Below are 13,205 nucleotides of genomic sequence, written 5' to 3'. Positions count from 1 at the left end.
ACACAAAACTAAGACTTAATACAAGAACATGTATGCCTTCATACACAATGTATGTAGTACACACACACACACACACACACGCACACGCATACGCACAACAGACAACACTGTGTACATTACAACCAAAATGTAAACCGTGCATTTTGACCGTCTACCCCTCTGACTTTGCACACCATCCTATTGTCTTTTAAAACCCACATATGTAATGTATTACAAACCCAGAGTAGAACATGCATGTGGTGTTAGGTGTTGATCAGTCTCATGAATGTTTAATCTGCTAAGCTCTGCTCTAATAAGGGTGCGGTCTTTCAAACCCCCCCCCCAACACCTTGGGGGTAAAAGTGAAGCCGTGCCAAAAGGGTAATTAAATGTTTTTAAACCTGTCCCCTTGGAGGACCCACAGAATGGTGCCGGAGAAATGCATGAGAAATCCAGCTAATGTAAGTGTGAGGGATGTGTTACGTGCGAGGGTTGGGCCTCAAATGTAGCCTTCAAATCAGTCAATTAAGGTGAACTGAAATTCAGAAATAATGTGAAAACCAATCAGGGCGCACGCTCGACATCTGACCAAATAATCGGAATATCTCCCCGTATGTTTCAATGAGAGTAAGCACCAATTGCTTGGCCAGACCACTGGGTACCATACTGTAGCTCGCTTTGTGCGCGTGTGGACGTCTGACAAGGTTGGAAAGGTCATATTCATTTTCCTGCACTAATCCTCAACGCATACAGCATGTGGATGGACTCATCTCGCTGCGTCCTTGTGCTGTGCTGCCTATCCAGCTGTGTTCAGATGGTCATGACAGAAGGGAATGAGGAAAGGAAGCGAAGCAAGACTATTGGGATGGAGCCTCGATTTCCGTGGCAACCAGCACGTTGTCGGGGCGCAAAGGCTCCTGGGAAGACAGGCTGGCTGTGTCGGAAGAGGGGGGGGGTTAGCGAGAGAAAGAGAGATAGAGAAAGAGAGACAGAGAAAGGGAGAGAGAACGAGAGAGAGGGAGAGAGAGACAGAACGAGATCAAGAGAGAGAGCGAGAGAGAGAGAAAGAGAGAGGGGGCAACCCTACAGGACCATTTGTGATGAAGCTCATTTGCACAACAGCACTTAATTGGCTACAACAATTAATTAATGTGTTGGAAAGTTGGCAGAAAAAGTTCATTTAAGAGGGTTTTAATAAGCAATTAGGGGGATATAGCCAGCAAGAGACTAGAGACAATAACCAAAAAGAGCTCACTGAATGAATGCTTGAAGGTTTAGTATTTGAGTATTTTTTGTATTTTTAGGGAATATTTTACTTGGTTGATGTTGTAAATATCAAGTTACTTTGCTGTTGATTAGTATCACTATATACTGTACTATCTATCCCCTATTTTTCCAATCTCCCCTTTCCCAGCCCCCCCCCACCAAAAAATCTCTCTCTCTCTCTCTCTCTCTCTCTCTCTCTCTCTCTCTCTCTCTCTCTCTCTCTCTCTCTCTCTCTCTCTCTCTCTCTCTCTCTCTCTCTCTCTCGGCCTCCCTTTCTCGGCCCCTTTCTCCCTCTTTCCATCCCTCTCTCCCTGCGTATGAAATATCGCATGACTAATGAGCGGAGCAGGTTGGAATCCTGGGGAAGATGTCCTTGGAAGACGAATGCATTTTCAGCAGAATAATTAAGTTAATTAACAAATTCTCATGCATATTCATCAGCCTATTAATGTCTCCTCCGCGCGGCTTGATGAGCAGTGGGGTAATAACCATCTCATTTGCATACGGCATTCACACAACTCTCCGTTAAAAAGAGCGGGGAGAGAGGAAAATGCTAGGGAGAGAAAAAAAAAAACCAAACAAAAACAAAACACGAGGAGACGTGAGAGGAACGCAGCGGGAAAATGACGCTAAGGTGAGGGGGTGATGCCCGTGACACCGTGTGACACGGACCGGTATAAGGCGCGACGGCAATGACGGATGGGTGACATTAGGAGGGACGGTCCACATGAGCCCCCCGACAGATTGACTTTCTGAGACATCTCTGCTGTCGTCTTCTCTCTCCCTCAGTGCTTCTGTCTCTCTCTCTCCTCTCTTTCCTTCTTTCCCCTCCTACACCTCCCACCCACTCGCTGTCTTGTCTCTGTCACATTGGCACACCCACTTTGTCTCCCTCTCTCTCTCTCTCTCTCTGCATGTCATATTTAATTTTTTCTCTCTTTTCTCTGTATGTTTCTCTACCCCTTCCACTGTTCCGGATATGCGTATCGGATGAAAAACATGTAATCACGTGAGGGTGTAGGAGTCGTTTCATTATTCTCTCTCTCTCTCTCTCTCTCTCTCTCTCTCTCTCTCTCTCTCTCTCCCATTTACTATTTTTTCTCTCTTTCTTTCTCTCTTCTGCTCTCCATCCCTCCATCTCTCTCTGGGGACTCTGTTGGCAAACTGGCTCTGCTAGCAACGCCACCTCTCCTTCACACTCCCCTCCTGAACACTAACACACACGCACAGACACACACATGGGCTGAGAAATCCTATCTCACACAGAAACACATCCTCTCACACACACACACACACATGGAGTTCTGGCTGTGGATTGTATAGGCTGCTACCTGGTAGTGTTGTCATTGGTAGTGACTTAGCACCTGGGCAAGTGGGGACCATCGGAGCTGTGCAGTCTGGCGGCGTAGAGTAGTGTTGGCGATCAGGGATGCGGGGACGCAGCGATTGAGATATAGAGCATTAGCCGGTGTCAGGAGGAAATTAAAGGCCAGATCGCTTTCTTAATCAGAGCACAAGCACTGTGTTAGAGGAATTAGGTTGACAGCTGCTGAGTTTCACTCTCTCTCATTCTCTCTCTACCTCTCTTGACTCTCACCACTACACCATCACCTCACTCACTCATCCTCTCTCACCCCCTCCCACTTTTCTCTAATGAGGGAACGACACTCTATGTGTCCCACTGTTTCCGTTACTCTCTTTTATGTTCGGTCAACAACATCCGTTTCTCTCAAACATCATCCCTTACTCTCTATTTCGCTCTCGCCCTCCTGTGTCATCCCCTTTCTTTCTTTCTTTCTTTCTTTCTCCCTCATTGCTGTCCTCCCTCTTTCAACCCTCTCTTCCTCTCATCCCCCCCTCTCTGTATTTCTCTCCCTCTTTGTCTGCCATCCTCTTCCCCCCTCAAGACGATTTGAGGATCCCCCTCTCTCATATTATGTACTTTACAGGTCATTCAAACTTGATACTTTTTTTTTTACCAGGCTTCTTGTTTTTGAGAATGGTTTTATCTCAGAGTTGAGGGTTTCTGTAGCCAAGTCTCATAGCTACAGCTGTAGTGTTTATATTATACATATTTGTCTCTTCAGCTAAGGAAGATTTATGGAAAAGGGGAAAAAAATAATATAATTTTTGAACATTTAGGAAAATCGATGCTGGTGGGTGACAATGTGATGTTTTGTCTTTTATTTTATAGTGGGGGGAGGTGTTATGGTAGGGGGGTTAGTTTAGTGTTAGCACATAGATGGACAGCACACTTTCACTACCACATCCCACCCGCAGACTGCAGCAGACACCGGGTCCAGGTGCTGTGCCAGTGCCTTGATAGGATAATCAGGACGATCGACATTCAGTGAGGGAGAGGAGGCTAGGAGCATGAAACACATTCCAGACACTACAGAGCAGTGTCCCGCACGGACAGTGTTTGTTTTGTGTTAGTTAACCTCTTTAGTTTTGGCATGCCTTTTTGTATTTCCCCTTTTCAATATAATATACACGTATTTGGGTTCGTTACACTAACCCAAACAAATAATAATCCGCTTGGGCTGGCCGACCATAAGGAGTCCTGCCTCAGCTGGCCTGTTGACCCAGGTACGGTTGCTGTCTCCTGGAAACATGCACAGAATATGGTCCGCACACAATTTGACTTCTCATGTAAACACGCACATGAAATCAGGTTACAGACCATTTAGCTAGGCCTTGGTACCCTGTACATAACCGAGTGTGGCTAAATCAGGTTACAGACCATTTAGCTAGGCCTTGGTACCCTGTACATAACCGAGTGTGGCTAAATCAGGTTACAGACCATTTAGCTAGGCCTTGGTACCCTGTACATAACCGAGTGTGGCTAAATCAGGTTACAGACCATTTAGCTAGGCCTTGGTACCCTGTACATAACCGAGTGTGGCTAAATCAGGTTACAGACCATTTAGCTAGGCCTTGGTACCCTGTACATAACCGAGTGTGGCTAAATCAGGTTACAGACCATTTAGCTAGGCCTTGGTACCCTGTACATAACCGAGTGTGGTTAAATCAGTAGGGATAGCTAGTCAGTTTCGTAACACGCCTCTCCCAACGTGATGTTCATCCAATTTCATGACTGTGGGTCAAAAGATTGCTGTAGTTTGCTGTTTCCTTAGTGGGCTGTAACGCGATCAAGTGGCTTGACGCAGCCCGTCTATGAACACAGCGCTTACAGTGACTCATGCTTTGGGGGATGAAATTGATCAGGTATTTGTCTCCTTATTGATGCAAAAGTGACATTGCTAACTGTCAAAATGGAGAGACTTCATTTATGATACCAGGCTGCACCCGCACACACACACACGCACACGCACACACGCACACACACACACACACACACACACACACACACACACACACACACACACACACACACACACACACACACACGCACACACACACGCACACACACACACACAAACACACACACACACACAAACACACACACACACACACACACTGCTGTGTCTAAGTCCTATCTTATCCTATGTTAATAGAGGGATCGCATTGAACAACCCGGAACGCCAGATTTGTCAACACAGAAAAAGACAGAGGGAGGCTAAGAAAGAGCGGGTAATGTGGCAATAACTGGAAAGGAGGGAAGATGGAGGGGTGAATGGTGAATGTGAGGTTTTGGTCTGGCTCCAAGTGTGCAGTGCCACCCATGGCTAATGGATGAGCTGTCAGTGGTTAGACCTCCACATCAACCAGAGATGAATGGAGAAACAGCAGTAGCTCTTTCTCCATCTATCTATCATCCCCCTTTATTTCACACTTTCCCCTTTTCCCCTCTCTCTCTCTCGTTCACTCGCTGTCTCTCTCTCTTATTGAATTTTGCATACGCTCTCTTGCTTTTTCCAACAAAAAAAAATATTTTATTTAGAAATGGTTAACATCACACTCTAGGGCAATGTTTCTCAACATATGGTCCGTGGACTGGTGTCTGTCCGTGAGACACAAACGGACACTAATTGAGTCTACTTTACGGTGAAGTTGTAACAGAGATAAGAAAGTGCTGTAAACTCACTCCACAGCTAGCTTGAAATGGAGCTATAAAATTGAATCCTTTTCCACAGCTCAACTGGTCGGTACGTTGTCAAGGAGGACGGTCACTTGTGTTTGCGAGCAGAGGACCACTAGTTTGAGCCCAGTAAGAGGACAGGTACAGTGGAGGAAGCTATAGTGTTGGCAGCACACGGACGTCAGTTTGACTAGTTATAATGTAAGTGGTCCCCCAAAATAACTTGCCAGTCCCTGGTATAAAACTGTGCTCTAGGATAGCGGGAGGTTTTTATTTCATAAATTGAACCTTTATTTAACTAGGTAAGTCAGTTAAGAACGAATTCTTACTTACAATGACGACCTACCCCGGCCAAACCCTAACAACACTGGGCCAATTGTGCGCCGCCCTACGGGACTCCCTATCACTGCCGGTTGTGATACAGCCTGGAATCGAACCAGGGTCTGTAGTGATGCCTCAAGCACTGAGATGCAGTGCCTTGGACCGCTGCGCCACTCGAGGTTGAGTGGGTCACGGGTGTCTGACTAAAAAACAATAAAGATAGAAAGTGTGTATAAGTGATAATGAACTTACATTTTATAATCATTTTTAAATAATCTCTGAAAAATGTTTCTTCAATCACAGTATTTTCAATATAGAGCTATTAGCAGCACTATTTTGGTTGATTTTGTGGTCTCAAGCCAGTGAGTTTATTCACATTCTTCATCAAGAATATAGGAAAATGTCATTATTGACAATGAAAGAGGTGGGAATGCTGTTCCCTTATCATATAATTGATACATTTACTATCGATTTAAGGATTAAGAATAGTTTTGCTGATTTGTTTTTCGCGTTGCAAATATTGGGTCGCAAGTGAGACAACCTGGTCCTGAAGGAAAAAAACAGTTGAGAACCACTGCTCGAGTGTCACCATCCTTGAAACTAGCAAGAATCGGATTACTAGCTTCCACTTCCACTTTTTTTCAGTTTATAAATTGTTTTCTTTGAAAAACACAAAACAAATACATTTTTATAAATATTTTCACACAGACAGAGGCCGACCTAGCAGAAATATGTCCAACTAGCCCTCTTTGCAGTGGTTCCAAACATTTTGTTCAACCGTGGCACACCTTCATGGGATATAAAAATGATGCGGCACACCTAAGATTTCCCTATTAATTTATTTAATAGGGAAATCGGATCCATACTACAAGCCATCTATTTTCTGTGACAAACTTTTTTTAATAGATTAAATTGGGTTTATTTAAAATATTTTCATAGTTCCCTACTCATGATGGTTCATTTGTGTGTACCCCTTGAAGAGCGTCCCACAAATCTGCACCAGAAATAAGAAAATGTAACTAGTAAAATAGGTATTTTGTTTTTACAGTTTGGGCTATAGATGAGTGGTTTTCTGCATTGTAAAGTTACAACCACAGACACAAAGCCATGCTCCGTTTGTTTTTGTGACAGAGGCTGTGGTATAGCTAAGCCAGATCCAAAATATAAATGCAACATGCATCAATTTGACTGAGATACAGTTAATTTAAGGAAATCAATGAATTTATATAAATTCATTAGGTCCTATTCTATGGATTTCACATGGCTGGTCAGGGGCGCAGCCATGGGTGAGCCTGGGAGGGCATAGGCCCTCCCACTTAGAAGCCAGACCCACCCACTGGGGAGTCAGGCCCAGCAAATCAGAATTAGTTTTCCCCCACAAAGGGGCTTTATTTTATACAGAAATACTCCTCAGTTTCATCAGCTGTCCGATTGGCTGGTCTCAGATGATTCCTCAGGTGAAAAAAACGGATATGGAGGGCCTGGGCTGGAGTGGTTACACGTGGTCTGCGATTGTTAGGCCAGTTAGACGTACTGCCAAATTCTCTAAAGCAACGTGGGAGACGGTTTATGGTAGAGAAATGAACATTCAATTCTCTGGCAAAAGCTCTGGTGGACATTCCTGATGTCAGCATGCCAGTTGCATGCTCCTTGAAAACATGAGACATCTGTGGCCTTGTGTTGTGTGACAAAACTGCATATTTTACAGTGGCCTTTTATTGTCCCCAGCACAATGTGCACCTGTGTAATGATCATGCTGTTTAATCAGCTTCTTGGTATGCCATAACTGTCAAAGGGGATGGATTATCTTGGCAAAGGAGAAATGCTCACTCGCAGGGATGCAAACCAATTTGAGCACAAAATTTGGGAGAAATAAGCTTTGTGCGTGTGGAAAATTTCTGGGATCCTTTATTTTAGCCAATGAAACATGGGACCAACACTTTAGATGTTGCGTTTATATTTTTGTTCCGTATAAGTTGCATATAGTGTTCAGTACAAGGTCAACCTATCCCATTTAAATGACTCTGGTCGAAGCCTAATCAGACTTGCCTGTACTAATGGTTTACACAGACTGAAATGAAATTATACAAATGACTTTGCTCGTGATTGCGCGCCCCTCAAATGATACAAATGTAACAACCTGAGCGCACTGGACATTAAACAACGATAGGCCTACAATTGCAACCGTGTGCCATTTAATGTAATATCTGACCAGCACTTGTGCTCTCAAGTAAAAATTCCAGGTGCATGTGAGTGTTAAAAAAATATATTAGGAAAAGTTTCAAGGCACACCTGAGAGTTCCTCAAGGCACGCCAGTTGGAAACCACTACTCAATTGAGAGTGCTGTGCCTTACCATCCAAAGAAAACACTACATCTTCACGTTTGAAAAAAGTCAAAGACTCCCTCAATTAATTTATCCATCAATCATTGTTTGACCTTTATTTATCCAGATGATTCATATTCTTATTTTCAGAAATGTATGCAAAAAGGTTGGAATTTGTCTCATTGAAAGATTGCTGACCGGCTGCTCAGCTCACACAGGTATATATACGAGTACATTGCAATACATACTATTATGTACAAAATAAATAAAAGAAAACGGAGAACAGTACACCACGTTGTAAATACCCGGGGCTAGAAAAACGATAGGCCTACCACAAAACAAAGACAATAAGTTAGAATGGAGATTTCTTAAATTGCTGATGTTACTGCAAAGCCGTGAAAAGGGCATTTCTACAGCTGGAGTACTAACAATAAAACGTTTTTTTTTTTTCAATTTTATCCCCTTGTCTTTGCTCCTCTACAGTATCAAAAACAAACGGCAAGGACGACAACAAACAGGACATTCTCTCAAAATGGCGGTGGATCGCCGACTGCCGTACTGTACCCACTCTGTGCCTTGCATGCCCACTTGCCACGCTACTCGGTGGCAGTGATACATTGACTAGGAGGTTTAGGGAGGGCTTACCAACTGTGCCAGGCTTACCCCCTCTACCCGTCAGCTCAGAGGGGGTCCCCGCTGGCATGGCAGGGTGAACTACCCCCTGATTGATGGCACGGTTTCAGACCAGTCTGCCCGAGTGGTGCAGCGGCCCGCTCCCCAAGGCCCAGGCCTCCCTTTATCCCGCTGCTGTCTTGGCACCGGGTGCCCATCTCTCCCCTCCCTCTTTCCTCCCCCCATCCCCCTGCCAGCCAGCTAGCTCCTGGTGGGCACATCAATTACAAGCACTGCACATCCCCTCCTCCTCAGTCTGTCTGTCTTCTGTCTACTGTCTCGGACTATGCCAATCTGTTCTCTTCTCTGTTATCCTCTCTCTGTGTGCATCTCTTTCTCTCTCTCTCTCTCTCTCTCTCTCTCTCTCTCTCTCTCTCGTTGTCTCGTCTTTCCTTTTCTTTGTCTCCGTTTGCTTACAGCCCATTGTCAGTTGTCTTTTGCTGTTGCTGATCAGTGTCTAACCATAAATTGCAATAGCACAACACTTCATCCCTCCTCACACCAACACACACACACACACACACACACACACACAAAACACACAGAGACATGAAGTACCACTCACAGTACTGCACACTCCCTTAAACAGGTTATGATGGTTGGTGGGAAAATCTCTCTAGAGACCCCCCATTGCCATAGGCTCAGCTGTCCAGCGAGTCTCAGGTGTGTGTGTTTCAGAGAGAGAGAGAGAGAGAGAGAGAGAGAGATGGCGGGCGGGGGGGGGCTCAGATTTTCGGCCTCTTAGCCCTTGCTGTTTTTTATGATTTTAGGGTTCAATGCTTCAGTTTAATTTCTAAGAAATGTGTTTCTGTTTCAAATATGGCAGTTTGTTAACTAAAAGTAGCAGCAAAACACTTAAAATCTATTGTCTCATAACTATGGTTGTGACTAGATGGAGTACAGCTACAACTTTTCGTAGCAGGTTATGAGAGCAGTTTAGCCAACCCTAACCCTTTTCCTAACCTTAAACTCAGTCTCCTAACCTGTTACGTTAATTATCCTAACCTGCATTGTAAGTTATCCCACTGTTACGAAAAAGTCCCTTCAGGTCATAGCTGTATTCAACCTAGTCAGAACCATAATTAATGGAAATTGAAAGAGGAAAAAAAGTTAAGTTAAAGAATAATCATCCAAGATATTTGCTTGCTAAGGTCGCCCTCTGGTGTTGATACATAGTCATTACTCTGTAGAAAACCTACATTTCTGTTTTTAAATTTCACCTTTATTTAACCAGGTAGGCTAGTTGAGAACAAGTTCTCATTTGCAACTGTGACATGGCCAAGATAAAGCATAGTAATTCGACACATACAACAACACAGAGTTACACATGGAATAAACAAAACATAGTCAATAATACAGTAGAACAAAAGAAAACAAAAAGTATATTTACAATGAGTGCAAATGAGGTCAGATAAGGGAGTTAAGGCAATACATAGGCCATGGTGGCGAAGTAATTACATTATAGCAATTAAGCACTGGAATGGTAGATGTGCAGAAGATGAATGTGCAAGTAGAGATACTGGGGTGCAAAGGAGCAAGATAAATAAATAAATACTGTACGGGGATGAGGTAGTTAGATAGATGGACTGTTTACAGATGGGCTATGTACAGGTGCAGTGATCTGTGAGCTACTCTGACAGCTGGTGCTTAAAGCTAGTGAGGGAGATATGAGTCTCCAGCTTCAGAGAATTTTTGAAGTTCCTTCCAGTCATTGGCAGCAGAGAACTGGAAGGAAAGACGACCAAAGGAGGAATTGGCTTTGGGGGTGACCAGTGAGATATACCTGCTGGAGCGCATGCTACGAGTGGGTGCTGGTGACCAGTGAGCTGAGATAAGGCGGGGCTTTACCTAGCAGAGACTTGTAGATAACCTGTAGCCAGTGGGTTTGGTGACGAGTATGAAGCGAGGGCCAACCAACGAGAGTGTACAGGTCGCAATGGTTGGTAGTGTATGGGGCTTAGGTGACAAAACCGATGGCACTGTGATAGACTGCATCCAGTTTGTTGAGTAGAGTGTTGGAGGCTATTTTATAGATAACATCACCGAAGTCGAGGATCGGTAGGATGGTCAGTTTTACAAGGGTATGTTTGGCAGCATGAGTGAAGGATGCTTTGTTGCGACATAGGAAGCCACTAGATTTAATTTTGGATTGGAGATGCTTAATGTGATTCTGGAAGGCAAGTTTACAGTCTAACCAGACACCTATGTATTTGTAGTTGTCCGGCTTTGGCAGGTTGCTGTGGAGGGTGCCAGGCAGTTGACCGTGGTAGGGGCAGCCAGGTGGAAAGCATGGCCAGCCGTAGAGAAATGCTTATTGAAATTCTCAATTATAGTAGATTTATCGGTGGTGACAGTGTTTCCAAGCCTTAGAGCAGTGGGCAGCTGGGAGGAGGTGCTCTTATTCTCCATTGACTTTACAGTGGCCCAGAACTTTTTTGAGTTAGTATTACAGGATGCAAATTTCTGTTTGAAAAAAGCTAGCCTTAGCTTTCCTAACTGCCTGTGTATATTTGTTCCTAACTTCCCTGAAAAGTTGCATATCACGGGGACTATTCGATGCTAATGCAGAACGCCACAGGATGTTTTTGTGCTGGTCAAGGGCAGACAGGTCTGGAGTGAACCAAGGACTATCTATTTCTAGTTTTTTTTAATTGAATGGGGCATGCTTATTTAAGATGGTGAGGAAGGCACTTTTAAAGAATAGCCAGGCATCATCTACTGATGGATGAGGTCAATGTCATTCCAGGATACCCCGGCCAGGTCAAATAGAAAGGCCTGCTCGCAGAAGTGTTTTAGGGAGCGTTTGACAGTGATGAGGGGTGGTTGTTTGGTCGCAGACCCATTACGGATGCAGGCAATGAGGCAGTGATCGCTGAGATCTTGAATGAAAACAGCAGAGGTGTATTTGGAGGGCGAGTTAGTTAGAATAACATCTATGAGGGTGCCCGTGTTTACATATTTGGAGTTGTACCTGGTAGGTTCATTGATAATTTGTGTGAGATTGAGGGCATCAAGCTTGGATTGTAGGATGGCCGGGGTGTTAAGCATGTCCCAGTTTAGGTCACCTAGTAGCACGAGCTCAGGAGATAGATGGGGGGCAATAAATTCACATATGGTATCGAGGGCACAGCTGGGGGCAGAGGGAGGTCTATAGCAAGCGGCAATAGTGAGAGACTTGTTTCTGGAAAGGTGCATTTTTAGAAGTATAAGCTCAAATTGTTTGGGTACAGACTTGGATAGGAATACAGAACTCTGCAGGCTATTTTTGCAGTAGATTGCAACACTTCCCCATTTGGCAGTTCTATCTTGGAGGAAAATGTTATAGTTAGCGATGGAGATTTCAAGGTTTTTAGACACGACTAAGACATCCGGGTTGGCAGAGTGTGCTAACGCAGTGAGTAAAACAAACTTAGGGAGTAGACTTCTAATGTTAAGATGCATGAAACCAAGGCTTTTACGGTTACAGAAGTCAACAAATAAGAGCACCTGGGGAGTGGAGCTAGGCACTGCAGGGCCTGGTTTAACCTCTACATCACCAGAGGAACAGAGGAGAAGTAGGATAAGGGTACGGCTAAATGCTATACGAACTGGCCATCTAGCACATTCAGAACAGAGAGTAAAAGGAGCAGGTTTCTGGGAAATATAGCTTAGATTCAAGGCATAGTGTACAGACAAAGGTAAGGTAGGATTTGAGTGCATTGGAGGTAAACCTAGGTAATGAGTAATGATGAGAGAGATACAGTATAGTCTCTAGAGAAGTTTAAACCAGGTGATGTCATCGCATATGTAGGAGGTGGAACAACATGGTCGGTTAAGGCATAATGAGCAGGGCTAGAGGCTCTGCAGTGAATTAAGACTGTAATCACTAACCAGGACAGTAATGGACGAGGCATATTGATATTAGAGAGAGGCATGCGTAGCCAAGTGAACATATGGGTCCAGTAAGTGTTTGGGCTGACTGGGAACATGGCGATTCAGACAGTTAGCAGGCCGGGGCTAAACAAGCTAGCAGTTAGCAGACCGGAGCTGGCCAGCAAGTAGTTAGCAGGGGCTAGCAGTTAGCAGACCGGGGCTGGAAAGCAAGCAGTTAGCAGGGGCTAGCAGTTAGCAGACCGGGGCAGACAAGTTAGCCTTTGGGGGATGTCGCAGTGGGGGTAAGTCTGTTTTTGCCTCTTCGTGTGGTGACGTCAATAGACCAGTCGTGGAGTTAGTAGGGTTCCAAGTAGCTCTAGGTAGCTAGTAGGCCGCCAGCAATGGTTTGCTAACTGATAGCTGGTAGATAGTTAGCTAGTTAGCTAGCTTCAGTTGAGGGACTCCAGTTCGGAGGTAAATAGAAATACTTTAGAAAAAAGCAGATCCACGCCACATTGGGTGAAGCTGGTTGCAGGAGAATATTTAGAAGTTGAGGTTTAGGAAAATATTTTAAAAATATATGTGAAGAAAAAATTGTAAAAAGATATATACAAGGGACACGACAGGACAAAAGACAAAGACATCTGACTGCTACGCCATCTTGGAATCTTGTTTCACTTGGCTTGTGAGATTTTGGTTGTATTTACATTTCATATAAGGCGATACTTCAGTGACCCTATCGTGTTTT

The sequence above is a fragment of the Oncorhynchus tshawytscha genome, linkage group LG24, assembly GCF_018296145.1.
Source record: "Oncorhynchus tshawytscha isolate Ot180627B linkage group LG24, Otsh_v2.0, whole genome shotgun sequence".
Taxonomy (NCBI): Eukaryota; Metazoa; Chordata; class Actinopteri; order Salmoniformes; family Salmonidae; genus Oncorhynchus; species Oncorhynchus tshawytscha.
The sequence above is the reverse complement of the archived record's forward strand: the minus strand, read 5'-3'. Positions refer to the sequence as shown.